A 23754-nucleotide genomic window follows, 5' to 3' on the forward strand; every position below is an offset into this window, starting at 1 on the left:
AGGTTCCACACATAGCTCCATTAACATACTTCACTTCTGACTTTGTGTGGCCGGTACTATTCCAGTACTGCAGCCCGCATACAACTCTGTCAGTGCACCTCAACCCTAACCTGCAGCGCCTCATTATCCCAATACCAGGAATTGCATGCCGCTCAGTTTCTCATTCCTCCAATGCTGCCTTTCTGTTATTCCAGCACTGGGCCGGGACACAACTCTGTCTATACCCCCAATCCTGATCTGAAGTGCCCCAATATTGCTGTATTGGGGTTCACATACAACTCTGCTAATGCACCTCATGCTGTTCTGCAGTGCCTCATGCTGTTCCACACTGTGACTTCTGTTTGAGGATGTGGGGGAGCCAATTAAATCTATTCTTAGCTGCCACCTTTCTTTGCGAGGATCTTTTTTACCTAACTCACTCTGTTCTTTCCTTTACTCTGTTTACTCTCAATGTTTTCTTTCTGCCCCACTTTTCTCTTACCAGCTCTTAATATCCACACGTTAACAGTTTTGTTCTTTCTTTCAACTGTTTATTTCTACTCCTCTACTTTTTTTCCTAATTTTCCACTTCCTCTTGCTACCTCCTCTTATTTTTTTTTTTTCTTCCAATCATTCTTTCTTTGTCTTTTTTATTTGCTCTTTCCTTTGACTTGTTATGCGTCCTTTCACTTTTTTTTTTTTGTTGGTCTTTCTTCCTTCATCTGATGTTTTTCTTATCTTTATCTGTCAATTCACGTTTTACTATTATAAACCCCTCTTTTCCCCGTCTGTATGTGGAAGCCACAAGTTACTTGCCAGGACCTGAAGTGTCAAAGTGGGTTTCCCATTCTTTGTCTGTGGGCAATGAGTCAGTACATGCATGCCCTGTTTTTTTTGCTGCTTGTTTCTATCACCAGCCCTCTTTATTTTTTTCTCTAATGTTCATTTTTCTCTTTCTTTTCACACTTCTTTCGTTATTTTTTCCTCTTTATCTTTTGTTCACTAGATTCCTTCCCTTTTTTCTTTTGCCTCACACATTTGCTCTTTCTTCTCTTAGATGTGTTTTCATTTTCTCTTTCTTCCTTCTTTCTTATATTTGTTTACGACCCCTTCTCTTTCCTCCTTTTGTCCTTTGTATTCCTTTCACTTCTCTTTTTCTGTCCCAACTTCTTTCTCTCCAGAGACCTAGTTATCAATGGAGCTACCGGTGCAGTAGCACTGGGGCCCAGAAACCTATGGACCTATGAGTTCTGTCCCCCCACTCCAATCCACCTACCCCACCCCACTCCAAGCCACCCTACTTCAATGCAATCAACCACACACCAATCAGGTCCTTTCTAATGCAGGCCATCACACCCACAACCCATTTCAATCCACCCCACTCCAATCCAATCCACCCCACTCTCTCAAATCCACCACACACTACTCCAATCCACTCCACTGTACTCCAGTCTACCCCATCCCAGTTCAGTCCACCCCACTCCAATCCACCCCACTGCAATACCATCCACCCGCCTCCAGTCAAATCCACCCCAGTCCAATCCACCCCACTGCAATCCAGTGAATCCAATCCACCCCACCCACTCCAGTCTAATTCAACCTATTCCAGCCCACCAACCCTATCACTCCAATCCAAACCACCCACCCTAATACATTCTAATCCAACCACTCAAATCCACCTCCCCATTTCAATCCACTCCAATCCAATCCACCCTACTCAACTCAATCCACCCCACTCTAACCCAATCAATCCACACCACTCTACTCCAATCCAACCCACCCCACCCGCCCCACCATCTCAATCCACTCCAACCCTCTCTACTCCAATCCAGTCCACTCTGCCACTAAAACACTGAACTCTGCTCCCCTCTACTAACCTCTGACACTTTACTACCCCCATTCCATTCTACTCCCTCACTTCACTCTGACACTCCATACCACTAACTTTTAGCATTGCTGAACGGCAGCCACACTGGTGTACAACATGGCAGAACACATGGGCAAAGCCATAACTCTTGTATAGCGAGACCTATTGGCTTTACCAATGTTTCTTATATGTGTAGCTTCCTAACTCTTGCATTAGAGTATCTGACACTGTTCTGAGTTACTTCTTTCCATTGGTATCTGCATGGTGTATAGAAGTGCTGATTTTTATGCACTGAGTGCATGCAATGCAGTTATTTATACAATCATGGCGCTTAGAACCGAATCATAAAAATCATAAAGCCTAGTTCAGCTCTTCTTTTGTTTCAACTCCAAGAAGGTTTGCTGTAGCTTGAAGCTCCACAAAAGGTTGACGGGAACAGACGAATAACCATTCGTGGACAATACAGGGACTACATTTTATAACTGGTCAGTGGAAAATAAGTTCTCCTGGTCCCAGATGATTAAGCTTCAAATAGACACTTAAATGCCATGGGGTCACTGGTGATGGATGAAAGTATAGATCCACCTGAAACGAAATCGTATGAGTAAAAGGTCACTTAAGTATTAAGCAACTGCATTACTACAGATTGCGTTTGTTCTGCTTTCAAACAATGCTTGTTTACCCTATACTCCTGCAGGTAAATTTATCATTGCCAAGCCCCACCTAATACTAAAAAGATCAGACAACTAAGTGATGGCTGGAATTCTTGAATTAATTTTAGACACTTGGAATTACTCGATGTTGCATTCTAACCCGTCCTTATTTTGCATGCCATGCCACCTCCACCAGAGCATCATAGACAGACAATATACATTCCAATAGAATATACACATGGAAATCATATTTAATAGATCCGATGGTGTTTTGAATTATTAATGCCGAAAATTACACACGCACGTTTTCATTACAACATCTTAATTGCAGTCACATTGTAAAACAAACAATATCACGGTTTTGCCTGTTTAATCTTTAAAATTTCCAACCTCAGGAGACAAAGGAAGTCAGAGAATACATGACATCGTCGGCCTTTGAAGGCAGAAAAAAACAGCTTCCTCGTATGCCATGTCTCCATATTTAAGAAACTGAGGGACTAACCATTTTAGGTCTTGCTCCATGAAGCGTTAGATTTTTGGGAGATCTTTTGTTATTAATACTTTAAAAAGGGACATGTAAGAGGTAGTACAGGCGAAGTGGTTTTGGGATTATCACACTTCAGATTTTGGCAGTAATGGATTTTCAAGGTTTGCCATTGCTTGGATGCATTGGCCTTCTATACCATGGCATTTTGAGTCTGGTTACATTGTCCCTTTTGTTTTCTGATTGGTGACGATTCTGAAATACCCTTGTATTAATTAAGAGTCAGTGCACTTTTTTTTAGAAGTATTTACTGCCATGAATGATAAGTGCTGATTTATAGCTTCTTTTATTTTCTTTTTCTTTATGGCAACCTAAGGCTATTCACTAACCACCTTTGCCAGTTCATTTGTTTTTAGGGTAGAGCCTGTGAGTGCATGCGCTAGTGCATGCATCTCACTTGCAAGACACTGTTGTGTTCCGTAAAGTGCTTGGAGCCCGCCTGTCACTCACCATTTGTTGGTTCATGTGGTACTCTTCTTTATAGCCTCATAATTCGTCAAGGTCCTCCTGGCATAATTTCTGTTTCTCTGTGTGGAGCAGGGATCAAGATCTAATTGATGCAACTTAATTAGTGCCCGTCTGCTGCTCTTGATGTGATTGAGGTACTATTTGTTATTTTCAAATTCGAGTACCCTGAAACAGAAGGCTTGTGACTGGCAAAAACATGCCCAGCAGGCGCAAAGTTGCAAAGTTCTTTTTTTTTTTTAAACTAACTTTCTGTTGTTTTGCCAAGTCGTCTTGTCTCATATTCTTCTCATGTTATCTTTTATTTTTGCTCGAGGGCGCTGTTGTCAAAAGATGACAAATTAACTTGTTCGACCTGTTGCATTGCAAATGCTTGTTTACATTGCCATCTTCACAATGTAGCTGGATTTATAGCTTTTTCGTTCACAAAGTAAATGTGTGGAAGTTTACAGTGGCTTCACTTTAAAATACTAATACTTTGTTAAAAGTATCTACTTGGCAGTGCTTGCTGTTTATGCTTTTTAAGTTACTATGCAAACTTCATCTCCCGACTTCATTTTATAACACTCTTCTTAGAGGATACAGCTTAAATCTGCTACTGATACTACTACTTCAAAAAAGGCCCCCCAAAGTAAGCTTTCATATCGTTGGCTTCCTTATGGTATTTTCCAGAGGATGCTTCATTATGGTATTTTCTTTCTAACACAGCTGAAAACAACTCACAAAAACACTAACCGAGCTTTCCCTAACAAAAAATCAGGCTTAATTGTTTTGCCATTGAATGTTTAAGAAAAGTAGGACCTGCTGACTTTGCCAATTCTTGTATTTGTTGTATTTCGGTAAGAGAGTCTTTCTGTGTTGATGGGTGCTGTGACTGCCCACTTTTTCAAAATCTGCCACTGCACAATGGGCCCTGCAGAAGATTACAGTGGAAAGTGGGATTCTATAGTGGGTGACTTCAGGTACTACTTACTCAGTGGATGGTAGAGGAAAATCACAGATTCCCTAGATGGTGCAAGAGGACAACATGTGCCTGATTTAAACATGAATGCATAAGTAACCTGTTTAGGTATGATATATGTATAGCAAACGCAATCTCAGTAAGTTCTTTGCAGAGAGGTGTTGTAACCTAGAAGAGAGTTACAGACACCTTCTGTGCCCCAGGCAACTCAAAATAGAAAAAGCCAAATGCTGGGTAACAACTTCCAGACGGTACTAAAGAAAGGGCCCATCTTATAACAGTAATAGGCACATTTGTTATTACACATAGCAGGCGATGCAGCTCCGTGCACCAGGATGATATATTATACTATCTTCTTGGCCCAGTGAAATATCCGTTTTCTTAAAAGCTAGCATATAACCCTTTTCTGAGTTTCTGCATAAGTGCAGATTAGAATCCCAATTTAGCCCCAGCAAGAGTGGCAGTTCTACTCCAGAAGAGAGCACAGTGTCCCTACCCTACTGGTTGCATTCTGCTCCTTGGAGATTAGTAATTGACTAGCCTTTCAGTTCTCTGTGCTTTAGGGCAGTTGATTCCTGCTCCACACAGAAAGAGGCGTGGCAGTTATATTGGTTTCGGGAATGGCAGCCCTCGGAGGTAATGAGCGCTTCTCCCCATGCTTTATTTCCTAGGAATCCATTAAATGACTATGAACTGGAAAAGCATTATGGGGCAGATTTATCAAACATTTTTGCGATTGCAAACGGCCCAACGGTAGAGAGGAAAATAGATGAATGAAGACAAGTATGGGCGGATAAGTGAGAAAGATAGATAGGGACAATGATAGTTTGAGCAATGGGTTGATGAATGGATAAGTGGAGACAAGAATGAAGGAAAGAAAGGTGGATGGATAAAAGGAAGGATAGAGTGGTTGTTAAATGCAACGATGGATGAAGAAAAGGATGGATGAAATAGAGCAGGGTGGAGGGAAGGGTGGATGAGTAAGGAAGAAATGACGGTGAATGGAGAGAAAGAAGGAGAGAGAAAAGGATACATTTATGTTTGGAAAAGGAAAGAATAAAGAGAAAAAAGTATGCTACATAGATGGACAAAAAAGGACGCAGAGAAGGAAAGCTGGATGGATGATAAGATGAAAAAGGATGAGCCTTTAATGTTGTGCATAATTGCCTGCAAAATATATAGCTTTCTAAGCCAATTGGGTTGAAAATGTGTCTTTAAAATTAAGAATGTCCCAGTTTTTTTTTTTTTTTATATTCTTCAAGTGTGACTCTTGGAACATCCTTGGTAAGAAGAGCTATAGTAGGCAGCCTTGAAAAAATCTGATTGTTTCATGAGGGTCTAGAAAGGCTACCTTTTTGAAAAAATCTCTAATAATTTAGGGGTAAAATACACTTTCTGATGGATACAACTACCTGTGGATTCCTCACCTAATGAATTCTCCCATGGCGCCAGCATTTGACGGAAATCTTCTTCCTAGTCTCTGCACGTCGACGAGGACGTCACTCTAGCCCACGCGACGCCGTCTGACGTCATACAGGCAATAAGAGGTCCTCGACGACGTGCCGACGTCAGTTCCCTTTTTTCCGTGCATTCGAAACGGTTATCTTCGAGGGAGCAGCTGTTACTTTTGTGGTTACAGTGTATTTTTGCTGCGTAGTCTTTCGCTGTGGTAATAATGTCGCAGAGAAAGTCTGGATTCAAGCCTTGTCGTGAGTGTGGAGGCAAGATGTCAGTGACGGATCCTCATTCCGACTGCCTTTGGTGTTTGAGCTCCGACCACGACGTCTCGACTTGTGATTCATGCCAGCACATGAATCCAAAGGCCCTCAAGGAACGTGAGGCGAAGCTGTTTATGGCGAAATCGAAAAAAGAGAAGCATCACAAGAAGTCTTCTTCGCCAAGACATCGGCGTCATCGAGACTCCCGGCGCCGTAGAGAATCTCGGCGTCATTCGAGCAAGGAGACTCGTTCCAGGTCTTCGGATCGGCGCCGAAGGACATGGGAGATCAGTCCCACGGTTACGCCTCATCCTTCGACGCCGTTGCCCTCTCGGGCGTCTCCGACTTCACCTGGACAGGCGTCGGTGATTGAGGTATTGGAGCCTCAGGTGTTATCTCCGGCGTCGCAGACGTCGAGGCCGGCGTCGGGGTCGTCTCCGAGACAGGCACCCCAGTATCCGATTTTTCCCACCCCTGGAGCCGATAGTTCCGCATTCTTGAATGCGATGTATGCCATCTTCCAACAGATGGCTCCAGGGGGTGCTCCGGCTGGGCCTTTGGCCTTTTCATTGGGTGATCCTGCGCCTCTTCGGCCGGCACCCTTTATGCCCTTTCTCCCTTTTGGGAACGTGGGCTCGGCGCCGGTGTCGGCGCCGGTGGCCGCTCCGGTGGCCGCTCCGGTGGCTTCAGAGGGATTGGCCCCGGGGATTTCCATCCCGTCGACGTCGGGATTTCGGCCTGTGACTCCGGTGGGTCCATCTGCTTCGACTGCTCTTTCGTCGGCGCCGAAGTTACCTGTGGCGCCGGACGCGGCGTCGGTGGCTTCTGAAGATCGGCGCCGATCTTCGACTTCGGCGGAGGCATTGTCGACTCCGCGTATTGAGCAACGGCTTCATTCGAAGAGACGTGCTCTCCGTGTATTAGAAGAGCAGGAGTACCAACGAGCCCTGGAAGAAGGAGAGCTAGAGGACTCGGGTGATGGGCTGCGTGGTCTGGAGTCGGCCAGTGGGCTGGACACTTCCCCTGAGTGGGATATTTCGTCCCCAGGAGAATATACTGAGGAGGCTGCTTCCTTTCACGCAGTAGTACGGAAGGCAGCTAGTTTTTTGGACCTGCCTTTGCCGGTGATGGAGGCAAAACAAAACCTTCTAACAGAGGTGCTACATCCGGCCTCAGCTGCGGCAAAGCCTCTTTTGCCATTTAATGACGCTCTGCTGTATCCGGTGTTAGAGGTGTGGAAGAGGCCGGCATCTTCCCCAGCAGTTCACAGGGCCGTGGCCAGGAGGTATCGGGCGGCTCCAACTGACCCTGGTTTTCTGTCTAGGCACCCTACGCCGGAGAGCTTGGTGGTGCAGGCCTCCTGTTCATCCAAGTCAGCGCCTGGTTCTTTCCCGACGGTGCCTGGGGACAGGGATTCAAAGAAACTGGAGGCGCAGTCCAAGAAGATTTTTTCGTCCTGCAGTCTGGCGTTGAAGGCCACCAACGCAACCTGTATCCTGGGGAGGTATATTCATGCTCTGATGGATGACATTTCCTCATCATTTACAGAGCTTCCCCAGGGTCTTTTGGATGTTGTTTCAAATGCCCAGGCTGCTGCGACCCAGATTATCCAGACTGGACTGGATACAACCGACTCGGTGGCCAGAGCAATGGGCACAACTGTGGTGGCAAGGAGGCAGGCCTGGCTCCGTAACTCGGGCTTTTCTGCGGATGTACAGTCCACATTGTTGGATCTCCCGTTTGATGGGGACAAACTGTTTGGAGCCAAGGCTGATTCGGCCTTGGAACGTTTTAAGGAGAGCAGGGCCACGGCTAAGTCGTTAGGGCTCCAAGCTCCTTCTTCCACGGCCTCTTCCAGATTTTTCAGGAGGTTTCGTGGATTTGGGCGTGGCTCTTCCTCCTCTTCCTTTCGGGGAAGATATCAGCAACCTGCCTCTTCCCATCCCTATAGATCTTTTAGAGGGAGAGGTAGGGTCCGCACCAGAGGAGCCTCTCAGCAGCACTCTGCCTCTTCCTCATCCTCTGGCGGGGTGCAGCAGGGGAAGCAGCCTTAGGCTTCCACCATTCCCCACTCACTCCTCTCCTGTAGGGGGAAGATTACAGCATTTTCTCGCCAAATGGAAGACTGTTACAACGGACACTTGGGTCCTCAGTATTGTGGGAAAAGGCTACACCCTTCCCTTTCGGGAGTTCCCGCCCCTCATCCCACCCCGCCCTTCTTATTGTTCAGAAGAACACCTCCTGTTGCTAGAACAGGAGGTACAAGCCCTCCTTTCAAAGGGCGCGGTGGAGTTGGTCCCAGAGCAGGAAAGGGGTCGAGGATGTTACTCAAGGTATTTCCTGATTCCCAAGAAGGATGGTCGTTTGAGACCAATCCTGGACCTGAGGATCTTGAATTGGTTCCTCAAGCAGGAAAAGTTCAAGATGCTGACCCTAGCACAGGTGCTTTTGGCGTTGAACAAGGAAGACTGGATGGTGTCTGTAGACTTGCAGGATGCTTACTTTCATATCCCGATACTCAAGTCACACAGGAAGTATCTCCGGTTTGTGGTGGGATCGCAGCACTATCAGTTTGCGGTCCTTCCGTTTGGTCTTACTTCAGCACCTCGAGTCTTCACGAAGGTGATGTCGGTGGTTGCGGCAGAACTCAGAAGGAAGGGGATAGCAGTATTCCCTTACTTGGACGACTGGTTGATCAAAGCCAAGTCCCCGGAGCTTGTGTCGCATCATCTGCAGTCAACAACCCAGTTGTTGTTCGACCTGGGTTTTTCTGTGAACGAGCCCAAATCTCACCTAGAGCCCTCTCAGCGCCTCCTGTTCATAGGGGCAGTACTGGATACAACATTGGGTCGGGCCTTTCCTCCGCCTCAGCGGATTCAAGATATTCAGGATTTGGTTCCAATGTTTCGAAATGGAGCGGTAGTTCCAGTCCTCAACGTCCTTCGTCTGCTCGGTCTGTTTGCCTCCTGCATTCTGTTGGTCACGCATGCTCGCTGGCACATGAGGGCTCTTCAGTGGTGCCTCCGAAGGCAGTGGTCACAACACAAAGGGGATCTAGAGAGTACTGTCAAGATCTCCAGAGATGCTGCTGTGGATTTGAAGTGGTGGATTGCAAGCAACAATCTTTCACAAGGAAAGCCGTTCGAGCAGTCGCCACCAGTGGCCACAGTCATAACGGATGCTTCCACTCTAGGGTGGGGAGCTCATCTGGGGGATCTGGAGATCAAAGGCCTTTGGTCTCCAGAGGAACAGATGTTTCACATCAATCTGTTAGAGTTACGGGCTGTACGTCTGGCTCTCAAGGCCTTCCTCCCTTCCCTTCGTGGTCAGTCGGTACAGGTTCTAACGGACAATACTACCACGATGTGGTACATAAACAAGCAGGGAGGAGTAGGGTCGTACCTTCTCTGCAGAGAAGCTCTTCGACTATGGTCCTGGACAAAGGACCATCAGATTTGCTTGATAGCAAACCATCTGGCCGGAGTCTTAAACGTGCGTGCGGACAGTCTCAGTCGCCACTTCTCGGCAGACCACGAGTGGCGTCTCCATCCAGATCAAGTCCGTTTAATCTTCCAGAGGTGGGGGTTTCCTCAGGTAGATCTGTTTGCCACTCGAGAGAACGCGCATTGTCCGTTATTCTGCAGTCTCCAGTATCCGATGCAGGGAGCGTTGGGGGACGCGTTTCAAATAACCTGGTGCGGCCAGTTGCTTTACGCGTTTCCTCCCATACCCTTGATTCTTCGAGTATTGAGGAAGATTCGCCAGGACCGGGCTCTAGTCATCCTAATAGCTCCGGATTGGCCAAGGAGGGTATGGTACTCCGACCTTCTCCAACTCTCAATGTGCCCTCCGCTCCGTCTCCCTCTCAGGGCAGACCTCCTCTCGCAGTCGCAGGGGCAGGTTTTACACCCCAACCTCCAGAGTTTGCACCTACATGCCTGGAGATTGAACGGGGCAACCTGAGTTCCTTCTCTCTCCCGCCTGAGGTAGTGGATGTTATATTAGCGGCCAGGCGACACTCCACTAAATCTATCTACGCTAATAGATGGTCTAAATTTGTTGCGTGGTGTGGAGAGAGGCAGATTGATCCCTTACATGCTCATCTATCGGACGTTTTGTCTTTTGCTCTGTCTCTAGCGCAGAAAGGTTGTGCAGTGGCTACCATTAAGGGTTATTTATCGGCCTTGTCAGCCTTCATATGTCTTCCAGACCAACCATCTTTATTTAAATCCCCTATTGTTATCAGATTCTTGAAAGGTCTTCTAAATAAATATCCTCCAAAACCATTCGTTATGCCGCAATGGGATTTGTCCTTGGTCCTGACTTTCCTTATGGGGCCCCCTTTTGAACCTATGCATTCTTGCCCCTTAAGGTATTTGTTTTTAAAAACAGTCTTCCTGATAGCTATAACATCAGCAAGGAGAGTGAGTGAGTTGCAGGCCTTATCAGTAAAACCTCCTTATACAACTTTTTATGGGGATAAGGTGGTGTTGAGGACCAAGGCTGCTTTCCTCCCGAAGGTTGTTTCACCTTTCCATTTGGCTCAGGCAATTACTTTGTCCACGTTCTATCCTCCGCCTCATCCTTCCAAAGAGGAAGAAAGACTGCACAGTCTGGACCCAAAGAGGGCGTTGAGCTTCTTTATTGATAGAACAAAGGATTTCAGGCTGGAGGATCAGCTGTTTATTGGATACGTGGGCAAGAGGAGAGGAAAGGCAGTCCACAAGAGAACACTATCCAGGTGGGTTGTTCTTTGCATTAAAATCTGTTACTCTTTGGCAAAGAAGGATCCTCCTGAGGGCATTAGAGCTCATTCCACCAGAGCTAAGTCGGCCACTTCGGCCTTGGCCAGAGGTGTTCCTGTGGTCGACATCTGCAAGGCCGCAACTTGGTCGTCCCATCACACTTTTGCAAAACATTACTGTTTGGATTCTGAGGTTAGAAGGGACGGCCATTTTGCACGGTCAGTGCTGCAGGATTTCTTGGTTTGACCATTTGGGCACCCACCGCCAGGCGTGGTACTGCTTTGGGACTCTATTCATTAGGTGAGGAATCCACAGGTAGTTGTATCCATCAGAAGAACGAGTTACTTACCTTCGGTAACGACTTTTCTGGTGGATACATTAGCTACCTGTGGATTCCTCACAGTCCCACCCGCCTCCCCGTTGCCTTTCTGGTCTTACCAAGTAATCCTTGAGTGCGCTCCTCTTGGTCTTCGAGGGTGCAATAGATGTTGTATATAATATATTTATATATATGTATATATGTATATATCTTTGTGTATATACTTGATGTGTATATATATTTAAAAAAAAAAAAAAGAGAGAGTTATATATATATATATATAAAAGATTTACAGTTATTCAGGCAAATGTTGTGTATTTTACAATGTTATGGGATGTTGCCTTGCTCTTTCATTGCATTGCCTGGTTGTTCTCATGCACGTAAAAAATGATTGGTACTGACGTCGGCACGTCGTCGAGGACCTCTTATTGCCTGTATGACGTCAGACGGCGTCGCGTGGGCTAGAGTGACGTCCTCGTCGACGTGCAGAGACTAGGAAGAAGATTTCCGTCGAATGCTGGCGCCATGGGAGAATTCATTAGGTGAGGAATCCACAGGTAGCTAATGTATCCACCAGAAAAGTCGTTACCGAAGGTAAGTAACTCGTTTGTTTGGTAAAAATGCTTTGCAAGTTCACGTGGAGGAGATAGACTTGCTGTCATCAGAAGACTGTTCCGAGCACCAGAAATGTCAATTGATGTTCTTTACATCCCCGAAATAAAGTGGCAACAATTGTGCTACCAGGCTTCTAGTCCTTCCATAGACGTGAGAATAACACATTTCTGATTCAGTACAAGAATCCAAAGGACCAGGTTTACTAGATTTAATAACAGTCTCGTTTAGAAGGCTGCAGGAATGGCCAGAGATTGATTTGCCACATATTTACAATTTCTGCAGATTTTGAGAAATGTGGTAATGTTGCATATTTTCAGAGAGGTTCAGTGACAGTCTAGTGTTAACCAAAGGGTGATTCATGGTATAAGTTATGAACCTTTTGATGTACCACCAGTTTTACAACATTTATTAATTTTGTTGTATGGCCACTGCAGTTATCGCACCATTAGATTCGGGTCTATTCGCTCATATTTGAATAGCCAAATTAACCTCTTAAATGCGGGCGTCGGCCACTGGCCGACGCCCACCCTCCCTCCCTGGTGCGGGTCACGACCAGTGGCCGACACCAGGAAGGGCATTAATAAATCCTCGGGTGCGTCGCACCCGAGGATTTATTTTTTATCTTTTTTCCCCCCCCGGGAGACACGGAAGCTACCGTGTCTCCCCCCGCCCCCCACCCGCCCCTTTGTGACGTCAGCGCGCCGCGAGGCGCGCTGACGTTGCAAAGGTGTTTTCCCCATGAAAGCAGGAAGCAGCCTTGCGGCCGCTTCCTGCTTTCATGGGGAAAGCGGCCTTTTTCACGTTCGGGAAGGCCTCGTAAGAAAGGGGAGAGTCTCCCCTTTCTTACGAGGCCTTCCTGAAAGTGTTTCCTGGCCCCCGATCGCAGCTGTGCTTTCAGGTTTCAGGTTTCAGGTTTCCTGGCTCCCCTGATCGCAGCACAGCTGCGATCGGGGGGGTCAGGAAACATTTTGAAAAGGCCTCGTAAGAAAGGGGAGACTCTCCCCTTTCTTACGAGGCCTTCTGAAACTGTTTCTGGCCCCCGATCGCAGCTGTGCTGCGATCGGGGGCCAGAAACAGTTTCAGAAGGCCTCGTAAGAAAGGGGAGAGTCTCCCCTTTCTTATGAGGCCTTCTGAAACGGTTTCCTGGCCCCCGATCGCAGCACAGCTGCGATCGGGGGCCAGGAAACCCCACTAGACACCAGGGATTTCACTTTTGGGGGGCAGCCCCCCCCCGGAAAACGGGCCGCCCCCCCCCGGATAATTTTCCTAAAAAAATTAAAAGGTAGGTGCCCCCTGGGGAGGGGGGGGGGGGGCGATCGCGCCCCCCCCCCCCCCAGGGGATTTTTTTTTTTTTTCAAAAAAAAAAAAAAAAATGAAATGACAGGGGGTCGCCCGTGGGCAGGGTGACCCCCTGTGGGGGCATTTTTTTTTTTAGATGTTGTAGGGTTTCCCTGGGGGGCATTTTGGCCCCCAAGGAAACCATACAACAACTAAAAAAAAATATATGTATATATCTATATATATATATCTATGTAGATAGATATATCTAGGTACATGGATATATCTATAGATATATCTATGTAGATATATATTTATATATATATATATAGGTAGATCTGTATCAAAGAGATTTATAAAGCGCGCTACTCACCTGTGAGGGTCTCAAGGCGCTGGGGGGGGGGACGGGGGGGAGGGAAAGGGGCTAGGAGGTTCACTGTTCAAAAAGCCAGGTTTTGAGGCCCTTCCTGAAAAGAAGTAGGTTTTGGGTCTTGCGAATGTGGGTTGTGAGTGCGTTCCATGTTTTGGGTGCAATGTAGGAGAAGGATCTGCCCCCGGTGGTGGTGTGTTTGATGCGGGGGTCAGAGGCGAGAGAGAGGTCAGCTGAACGGACGTTTCGTGTGGGGGTGTGGAAGGTGACTCTCGTTGAGGTAGGCAGGGCCTGTGTTGTGGAGTGATTTGTGTGTGAGGATGAGGATCTTGAAGGTGATCCTTTTGTCAATGGGGAGCCAGTGGAGGGATTTGAGGTGTGGAGAGATGTGTTCGTGTCGGTGGAGGTCGAGGATGAGTCGTGCTGCTGAGTTCTGGATGCGTGTAGTTTGCACTTGAGTTTTAGAGTGGTGCCGGTGTAGAGGGCGTTTCTGTAATCAAGCCTGCTGCTGATGAGTGCGTGAGTGACAGTTTTTCTGGTCTCTGTGGGGATCCATTTTAATGTTTTTCAGTATACGGAGTTTGTTGAAGCATGAGGAGGTAAGAGCGTTGATTTGTTGGGTCATAGAGAGGGAGGAGTCTAGGATGATGCTGAGGTTGCGTGCGTAGTTGGCGGGGGTGGGTGCAGGGCCTAGCGTGGTGGGCCACCATGGGGGGTCCCAGGTTTTTTTGGTGAGGGCCAAAGAGGATTATTTCGGTTTTGCTTGAGTTGAGTTTCAGGTGGTTGGCTGTCATATATACATCACTTTTGTCAATATGTGTGTGGTTTCCCTGGGGGGAAAAGGGTCCGACTTGTCTAGTGGCAGTTTTAGTGCCATAAAGAAGCGCAGAAGGTTTATATGCCTACTGCAAAGAGCACATCTGTATTTTATGTAAATAGCTGAGTACATTAGTAAAGTCTATGGAGAGATGAAGGGCACTTTTGCTGGGTGGTAATGAGGGAATCCGAGGAGGAGGGAGTGGGAGCACCAATAATGATTGTTGGACTGGGCGCAGGAGGTGCTAAAGACTGTGACGAATGGTATGTGACAAGGTGTTTTTTGAGTGTCTTGAAAGTACATGCTGATTGAGGGAAGAAGCGCAGGTAAGGTGGCCTCTACTGTTGCACGTATCTCACACACACCATCGATTTTGTGACTGTCTACGTAGGCTAGTGTTTTAGAGCAACAGTTTAGCCAATAGCAGAGATGGCATCTTGATGGATGACTGCTGCCTGCACTCGGGTTATAGAGGACCGCTCTGACATAGGATCAGAGACTGAGACATCAGATACTGAGACAGCATCTGAGGGATAGGACAATGGCGCAGACTCTGGGAGTGATTTTTCAGTCAGAGGAGTCCCATTCGAAAACTCCTCTTCCAGTACATTATGAGGGAGGTGATGAGGACAGTCCTGCTGTCCCTTCGCAAGCTGTTCGTGCAACTGGGTAATAGTGGGTTAGGCCAACCCAGAGAGCAGGTGAATGCGGCGGCAAGCAGAGAGAGAGTGCTCTCTTGGGAGCTCACCAATTTAGTTCAGCCCCAAATTCCACCACCCAAATCATATTGTGGAGACATCAAAATTGTCTATGGCAAAACAAACTGGTTTTGTAAGGCAGGCACCTGTGTTTTTGGTCCTGGATTCGGCGGCCATATAGAGAAACACACTAAACCCAAACATTTCTGGAAACTAGACATTCGGGGGAGTCCACAGAGGTGTGACTTGTGTGGATTCCCCAAAGTTTTCTTACCCAGAATACCCTGCAAAGCTGAAATGTTGAGAAAAAACTCTATTTTTCTCGCATTTCTGTCACACAAACTACAGGAATATGCTGGGATCCACAACATTCCTACCACCCAGTGACTCCTCACCTGTCCTGATAAAAACACTACCCCACTTGAGTGCCTACACCTAGTGCCTGTGTCAGGAATGGATCACCCCAGGGTCAACAGCTGCCTCACGTAAGGACCAACATTGACCGTTGTGTGATCTATTCCTGTCGCAGGCACCAGGCCTACCCACACAAGTGAGGTATCATATTTATCGGGAGACTTGGGGGAACGCTGGGTGGAAGGAAATTTGTGGCTCCCCTCAGATTCCAGAACTTTCTGTCACCGAAATGTGTGGAAAACGTGGTATTTTAGCCACATTTTGAGGTTTGCAAAGGATTCTGGGTAACAGAACCTGGTCCGAGCCCCACAAGTCACCTCATCTTGGATTCTCCTGGGTTTCTAGTTTACAAAAATGTGCTGGTTTGCTAGGTTTCCCCAGGTGCCGGCTGAGCTAGAGGCCAAAATCCACAGGTAGGCACTGTTTTCTATGAAAAAATGTGATGTGTCCACGTTCTGTTTTGGGGCATTTCCTGTCGCGGGCGCTAGGCCTACCCACACAAGTGAGGTATCATTTTTATCGGGAGACTTAGGGGAACGCCGGGTGGAAGGAAATTTGTGGCTCCTCTCAGATTCCAGAACTTTCTGTCACCGAAATGTGAGGAAAACTTGTTTTTTTAGCCACTTTTTGAGGTTTGCAAAGGATTGTGGGTAACAGAACCTGGTCCGAGCCCCGCGAGTCACCCCTCCTTGTATTGCCCTAGGTCTCTAGTTTTCAGAAATGCACAGGTTTGGTAGGTTTCCCCAGGTGCCGGCTGAGCTAGAGGCCAAAATCTACAGGTAGGCACTTCTCAAAAAACACCTCTGTTTTCTTCCAAAAATTTTGATGTGTCCACGTTGCGCTTTGGGGCGTTTCCTGTCGCGGGCTCTAGGCCTACCCACACAAGTGAGGTATCATTTTTATCGGGAGACTTGGGGGAACGCCGGGTGGAAGGAAATGTGTGGCTCCTCTCAGATTCCAGAACTTTCTGTCACCGAAATCTGAGGAAAACTTGTTTTTTTAGCCACTTTTTGAGGTTTGCAAAGGATTCTGGGTAACAGAACCTGGTCCGAGCCCCGCGAGTCACCCCTCCTTGGATTGCCCTAGGTCTCTAGTTTTCAGAAATGCACAGGTTTGGTAGGTTTCCCTAGGTGCCGGCTGAGCTACAGGCCAAAATCTACAGGTAGGCACTTCTCAAAAAACACCTCTGTTTTCTTCCAAAAATTTTGATGTGTCCACGTTGCGCTTTGGGGCGTTTCCTGTCGCGGGCGCTAGGCCTACCCACACAAGTGAGGTATCATTTTTATCGGGAGACTTGGGGGAACGCCGGGTGGAAGGAAATTTGTGGCTCCTCTCAGATTCCAGAACTTTCTGTCACCGAAATCTGAGGAAAACTTGTTTTTTTAGCCACTTTTTGAGGTTTGCAAAGGATTCTGGGTAACAGAACCTGGTCGGAGCCCCGCGAGTCACCCCTCCTTGGATTGCCCTAGGTCTCTAGTTTTCAGAAATGCACAGGTTTGGTAGGTTTCCCTAGGTGCCGGCTGAGCTAGAAGCCAAAATCTACAGGTAGGCACTTCTCAAAAAACACCTCTGTTTTCTTCCAAAAATTTTGATGTGTCCACGTTGCGCTTTGGGGCGTTTCCTGTCGCGGGCGCTAGGCCTACCCACACAAGTGAGGTATCATTTTTATCAGGAGACTTGGGGGAACGCCGGGTGGAAGGAAATTTGTGGCTCCTCTCAGATTCCAGAACTTTCTGTCACCGAAATCTGAGGAAAACTTGTTTTTTTAGCCACTTTTTGAGGTTTGCAAAGGATTCTGGGTAACAGAACCTGGTCCGAGCCCCGCGAGTCACCCCTCCTTGGATTGCCCTAGGTCTCTAGTTTTCAGAAATGCACAGGTTTGGTAGGTTTCCCTAGGTGCCGGCTGAGCTAGAGGCCAAAATCTACAGGTAGGCACTTCTCAAAAAACACCTCTGTTTTCTTCCAAAAATTTTGATGTGTCCACGTTGCGCTTTGGGGCGTTTCCTGTCGCGGGCGCTAGGCCTACCCACACAAGTGAGGTATCATTTTTATCGGGAGACTTGGGGGAACGCCGGGTGGAAGGAAATTTGTGGCTCCTCTCAGATTCCAGAACTTTCTGTCACCGAAATCTGAGGAAAACTTGTTTTTTTAGCCACTTTTTGAGGTTTGCAAAGGATTCTGGGTAACAGAACCTGGTCCGAGCCCCGCGAGTCACCCCTCCTTGGATTGCCCTAGGTCTCTAGTTTTCAGAAATGCACAGGTTTGGTAGGTTTCCCTAGGTGCCGGCTCAGCTACAGGCCAAAATCTACAGGTAGGCACTTCTCAAAAAACACCTCTGTTTTCTTCCAAAAATTTTGATGTGTCCACGTTGCGCTTTGGGGCGTTTCCTGTCGCGGGCGCTAGGCCTACCCACACAAGTGAGGTATCATTTTTATCGGGAGACTTGGGGGAACGCCGGGTGGAAGGAAATTTGTGGCTCCTCTCAGATTCCAGAACTTTCTGTCACCGAAATGTGAGGAAAACTTGTTTTTTTAGCCACTTTTTGAGGTTTGCAAAGGATTCTGGGTAACAGAACCTGGTCCGAGCCCCGCAAGTCACCCCTCCTTGGATTCCCCTAGGTCTCTAGTTTTCAGAAATGCACAGGTTTGGTAGGTTTCCCTATGTGCCGGCTGAGCTAGAGGCCAAAATCTACAGGTAGGCACTTTGGAAAAAACAGCTGTGTTTTCTATAAAAAAAATAGGATGTGTCCATGTTGTGTTTTGGGGCATTTCCTGTCGCGGGCACTAGGCCTACCCACACAAGTGAGGTATCATTTTTATCGGGAGACTTGGGGGAACACAGAATAGCAAAACAAGTGTTATTGCCCCTTATCTTTCTCTACATTTTTTCCTTCCAAATATAAGAGAGTGTGTAAAAAAGACGTCTATTTGAGAAATGCCCTGCAATTCACATGCTAGTATGGGCACCTCGGAATTCAGCGATGTGCAAATAACCACTGCTCCTCAAAACCTTATCTTGATCCCATTTTGGAAATGCAAAGGTTTTCTTGATACCTCTTTTTCACTCTTCATATTTCAGCAAATGAATTGCTGTATACCCAGTATAGAATGAAAACCAACTGCAGGGTGCAGCTTATTTATTGGCTCTGGGTACCTAGGGTTCTTGATGAACCTACAAGCCCTTTATATCCCCGCAACCAGAAGAGTCCAGCAGACAAAACGGTATATTGCTTTCAGAAATCTGACATCGCAGGAAAAAGTTACAGAGTAAAACATAAAGAAAAATGGCTGTTGTTTTCAGCTCAATTTCAATATTTTTTTATTTCAGCTGTTATTTTCTGTAGGAAAACCTTGTAGGATCTACACAAATGACCCCTTGCTGAATTCAGAATTTTGTCTAGTTTTCAGAAATGTTTAGCATTCCGGGATCCAGCATTGGTTTCACACCCATTCCTGTCACTAACTGGAAGGAGGCTGAAAGCACCAAATATAGTAGAAATGGGGTATGTCCCAGTAAAATGCCAAATTTGTGTTGAAAAATTCGGTTTTCTGATTCAAGTCTGCCCTTTCCTGAAAGGTGGGAAGATAGTGATTTCAGCACCAGAAACCCTTGGTTGATGGCATTTTCAGGGAAAAAACCACAAGCCTTCTTCGGCAGCCCTTTTTTCCCATTTTTTTGGAAAAAACAAAATTTTCACTGTATTTTGGCTATTTTCTTGGTCTCCTCCAGGGGAAACCACCAACTCTGGGTACCATTAGAATCCCTAGGATGTTGGAAAAAAAGGACGCAAATTTGGCGTGGTTAGCTTATGTGGACAAAAAGTTATGAAGCCCTAAGCGCGAACTACCCCAAATAGCCAAAAAAGGGCTCAGCACTGGGGGGGGAAAGGCCCAGCAGCTAAGAGGTTAAGAAATTGCCTGATTTCCTTACAGCTTCTTTAACCTCTCTGTCATAGCTAGATGTACATACCTCTGCAATCATGGCATTCCCATCTACTCACATGTCTAAATTCTGAGCAAGTGGAAACATAGCTTTTAAAGCTTCCAGGAGAACTATCATAACACTATATTTAAAAATGTATGCATGAACTATCCTTCAAATGATCGTCATGCTCACGAAGTCCTAGTCCAGTGCCTTAGAAAGGCCTCACAGGCGTTCCATGACTTTCTCTTCTTCAGTGTTTTGCCAGCTTTATGATCCTATTGTATGCATCTGTCCACCAGCAGTGTTCACCCTTTCTGGATATGTGAATGGTTCTTCCACTACCATGTTTTCGCACATGTGATATACTTCAACAACACACCTTATCAAATATGGACCAGCATCCGAAAGCGATCGGATGCCACCATAAAGTGAAATGTAATGCTTTGTAAACAGCAAATAAAATAAATGAACACTAATACCACGACAACCTTTTATATAAACACAACTTTGAAATGGCAGCCCTTAACACTGAGCAATAATATTTTATGATACTGTGATATTTCATCTAGATTGCCAATCTCAACGGAAAATCATTTTCAGAAATTAATTTATTTTTTGCCTGTATGTCATGTCCTCCCAGGACTTCCTGCTTGATGGGCTGTACCTAGACTGAATTCTAATTTTGGAATACTTGTATTTTTCGTTTGTGACATGATTACTAGAGCTTTTCAGTTAGTACATGAATTATATAACCCAACCCCCATGTGAAATAAAATGTAATGCATTCTGTTAAGTGCTCCGACCCAATTAGCTCACTTATGTTCTACATCAGAAAGGCCGATTGATTTAGTATACGACTTGAAAAAAGTATCACGGAGGCAGATGATTGGAAGTGCTCTAAATTGTGTGGTACGAAACAATATTACAAAAGTCATTTTTCTTCATGGATACCGGACCACCATTTGACATTTGCATGAAGGAGATTTAGGAACTCCAGTTTCCTCTGTTAGAAGTGAGGTAAGATTAAGTTCAGTTCGTGTCTCTGCAGAGTTGACCGCAATTTTCTTAAACTGCAAAAGCAACTTGAAGGCAGTGTGGTGCGCCTTTCAGATCAAGTAAAAATCTTTGTGTAGTAGGTGTTGACACTTAAAAACGAGACCTTTTTATATAAACCTTTTGTAGATGCCTCTATTAACAATCCTTATTTACCTTTTGATAATAAAAAAATACTCATGTGATTTATGTTAATATAATACAGGAAACACCTTTCTTGAACATTTTTTTAACATTTGAACTGCTTTCTAAGTTAATTATCAATTTTCTGGTGCCCAGAAGAGGTCATCAGCAGGGATCATCACTCACCTTTTGAATGACAATGCAGAGGTTGAGATTTTAGTTCAGTTTTACACCAAATCAAGAACTACGCCATAACATTGGAGTAAACAGGCTTTTTGACGTTTTCTTATCAATGGAAAATTGCTTTTATGTACCTCTGATGTACAGATTTTTACGGTGTATATAAGTTTTTTTGAGGGAAAGGTAGTGCAAGCCACTGTGAGGCACTTTTAAAGTGCAATGAAAAGCTAACGTGTAATTTTGTAGAGTATTGCAAGGGTTGAAGTTGTGAAATATTGTGATGACACATGAATCTCCAGGACTTTCTGAAAAGGATCTTGAAGCTCTTCCAGAATTTTATTTTTAGGTGTGGCTCAACAGTGTAGCTGCTATTATGTGATAAACAGAAAAGAATGCGCCTGAGAGTATTGTAGAGAGAGTGATTGTGGCTGCGCCCAAATGTTGGTCTGAGTAGCGATTTTGATTAATCAGAAGTTGTGTGCATCTGCTGAAAAAGAGTGCTTATATTGCAGTTAAAAGATTTGCACTGTGAGAATCCTTGTTATGCCATTTTAAAATGGGTAGTGTATTTTTTTTACTAGATACTAATTATGTACAGATTTGTATCTTTGACTACCAAGAGAGGTGTTTTGGGGCCATCCCAATGTAGATTTTGATTGGGCAGACATGCTATTATTAAATTATTGTTGAACTAGTGCACATTCTGCTTTGTGAGAAAGTTTATCTTTCACTCAGCACGGCTGAGTTGGTTATGGTGACAAGCATTTGAACATTGCTGTACGCCTGATCTGTTTAGAAAGAAATGTTAAGGCACAGGCAGTAGGTCTTACCTATGTATTGTAAAATCAGATGTGCAAGCCACTAGGTCTTTTAGGGCACATTGTCAATACACTATGTTAAAACTTGAAGACAGTTTTGTTACACAGAATATTACAAATTACTATAGTTTGCAAGGGTTTTCAGTGTTGGTTGCCCTTTAAGACAGTCCAGAGGGGTTGAAGATTTGCACTTTGACAATCCTTATTATACCATATTAGGAATGGTTGCATAACATTTTGCCAACTGTAATTTTATACATTCTTGTAATTTTATGACTAATGACAAAGGAGCTTTGTTGATTCACAGAGCAGAGATTTTGATTCAGCAGAAAGGGTATGCTTCTTCTGAAAGAGTGCTTCTATTGCACTTTTTAACTTGTGGGCGAGTTTATGGTCAAACAGCAAGACTAAGGGGGTGATTCTAACCCTGGCGGTTGGTGATAAAGCGGCGGCCAACCCGCCAACAGGCCGGCGGTCCAAAAAATGGAATTCTGACCCTGGCGGGAACCACCAACAGAGACCGCCACGTTAACACTCCGACCGCCACAGCGGTACAAACAAACAGCGCGGCGGTCACCGCCAACAGACAGGCGGCAGACAATGTACCGCCCACACTATCACAACTCACCAATCCGCCACCTTTTCCGGGGTGGGAGCACCGCCGATAAAAACACGGCGGAAACAGACTACGAACGGGAAAACGCTCACCTCTACGCACTCCACGAGGACGGAGGACAGCATGGAACCCGAATTAAACATCCTACCTGCTCTCGTCTACCTGCTCATCTACCACGAGTAGGAACTCCGGCGCAGACGACAACGGTGAGTACTGCACCTACGACACAGGGGAGGGGGGAGGAGGAAAGCTTACGGCACACACATATGCGACCCCCCACCCCCCCCCAAACTATGTACACACCAATGCAGAGCGACAAGTCACAGTGACACCACCCAAACCCCCGTGAAAAATGCAAAGACATAATTAAATTGTGAATCAAAATTTATGTAAAAAATAGCCTCTGATAACTCATGGTCAAATAGCAATAAAAAAATCAAAAAAATAAAATAAATATTTTCTTCAATCGAGAAACCGAGGCAATTAGTCCTGCACATTTAATGACATTCTAAGTGTCCGTGGGCCAAAGTGTATCAACACAAGGGCAAAGCCCACACAGGAGACCTGAGTCCTTTGGAGAGAACACTGCAGGGGCATCTGATGACAAAACTACAGGCACCTCAGGGGGAAGGGAAGGGGGGGGCACCACAGCCACATGAGTCCACGACGCCAGATCCACGAAGGGGCCACCATGCCCACTGTTCAATCCTGGGGAGTGCAAAGCCACAGTCTCTCAATGTCTCTACAGTGAGTGGCTTGCCCACTGTGCCATCCTGGGGAGTGCAAAGCCACAGTCTCTCAATGTCTCTACAGTGGGTGGCTTGCCCACTGTGCCATCCTGGGGAGTGCAAAGCCACAGTCTCTCAATGTCTCTACAGTGGGTGGCTAGCCCACTGTGCCATCCTGGGGAGTGCAAAGCCACAGTCTCTCAATGTCTCTACAGTGGGTGGCTTGCCCACTGTTCAATCCTGGGGAGTGCAAAGCCACAGTCTCTCAATGTCTCTACAGTGGGTGGCTTGCCCACTGTGCCATCCTGGGGAGTGCAAAGCCACAGTCCATCAGGTGGATAACAGTCTCCACTGGTCAAGGAGGAGGCATGGTGGGCACAGTGAACCGTGAACAGTAGCTCGACACAGATCCGGCACTGTCATTGTGTCAGTGGTGCTTGACAGGAAGGGCCCAGCGGAGCGGTGCTTGAGACGGCGGGGCCCAGCGGAGTGGTGCTTGACAGGAAGGGCCCAGCGGAGCGGTGCTTGAGACGGCGGGGCCCAGCGGAGCGGTGCTTGACAGGAAGGGCCCAGCGGAGGGTGCTTGAGACGGCGGGGCCCAGCGGAGCGGTACTTGACAGGAAGGGCCCAGCGGAGCGGTGCTTGAGACGGCGGGGCCCAGCGGAGCGGTGCTTGAGACGGCAAGGCCCAGCAGAGCGGTGCTCTTCTGCACGGCGGGGCCCTGTTCAGCGGTGCCTATCTTCACGGCGGGGCCCTGTTCAGCGGTGCTCTTCTGCACGGCGGGGCCCTGTTCAGCGGTGCTCTTCTGCACGGCGGGGCCCTGTTCAGCGGTGCTCTTCTGCACGGCGGGGCCCTGTTCAGCGGTGCCT

General features: G+C 46.6%; 1 protein-coding gene across 2 annotated transcripts in view; it reads left to right on the top strand.

Annotated features, from left to right (window-relative positions):
- The window catches only part of PPP4R4 (protein phosphatase 4 regulatory subunit 4), a 1510494-nt gene that overhangs the window by 25060 nt on the left and 1461680 nt on the right, over positions 1–23754 (top strand). The window lies entirely within an intron of this gene.

This window comes from Pleurodeles waltl, chromosome 9, assembly GCF_031143425.1.
Source record: "Pleurodeles waltl isolate 20211129_DDA chromosome 9, aPleWal1.hap1.20221129, whole genome shotgun sequence".
Classification (NCBI taxonomy): domain Eukaryota; kingdom Metazoa; phylum Chordata; class Amphibia; order Caudata; family Salamandridae; genus Pleurodeles; species Pleurodeles waltl.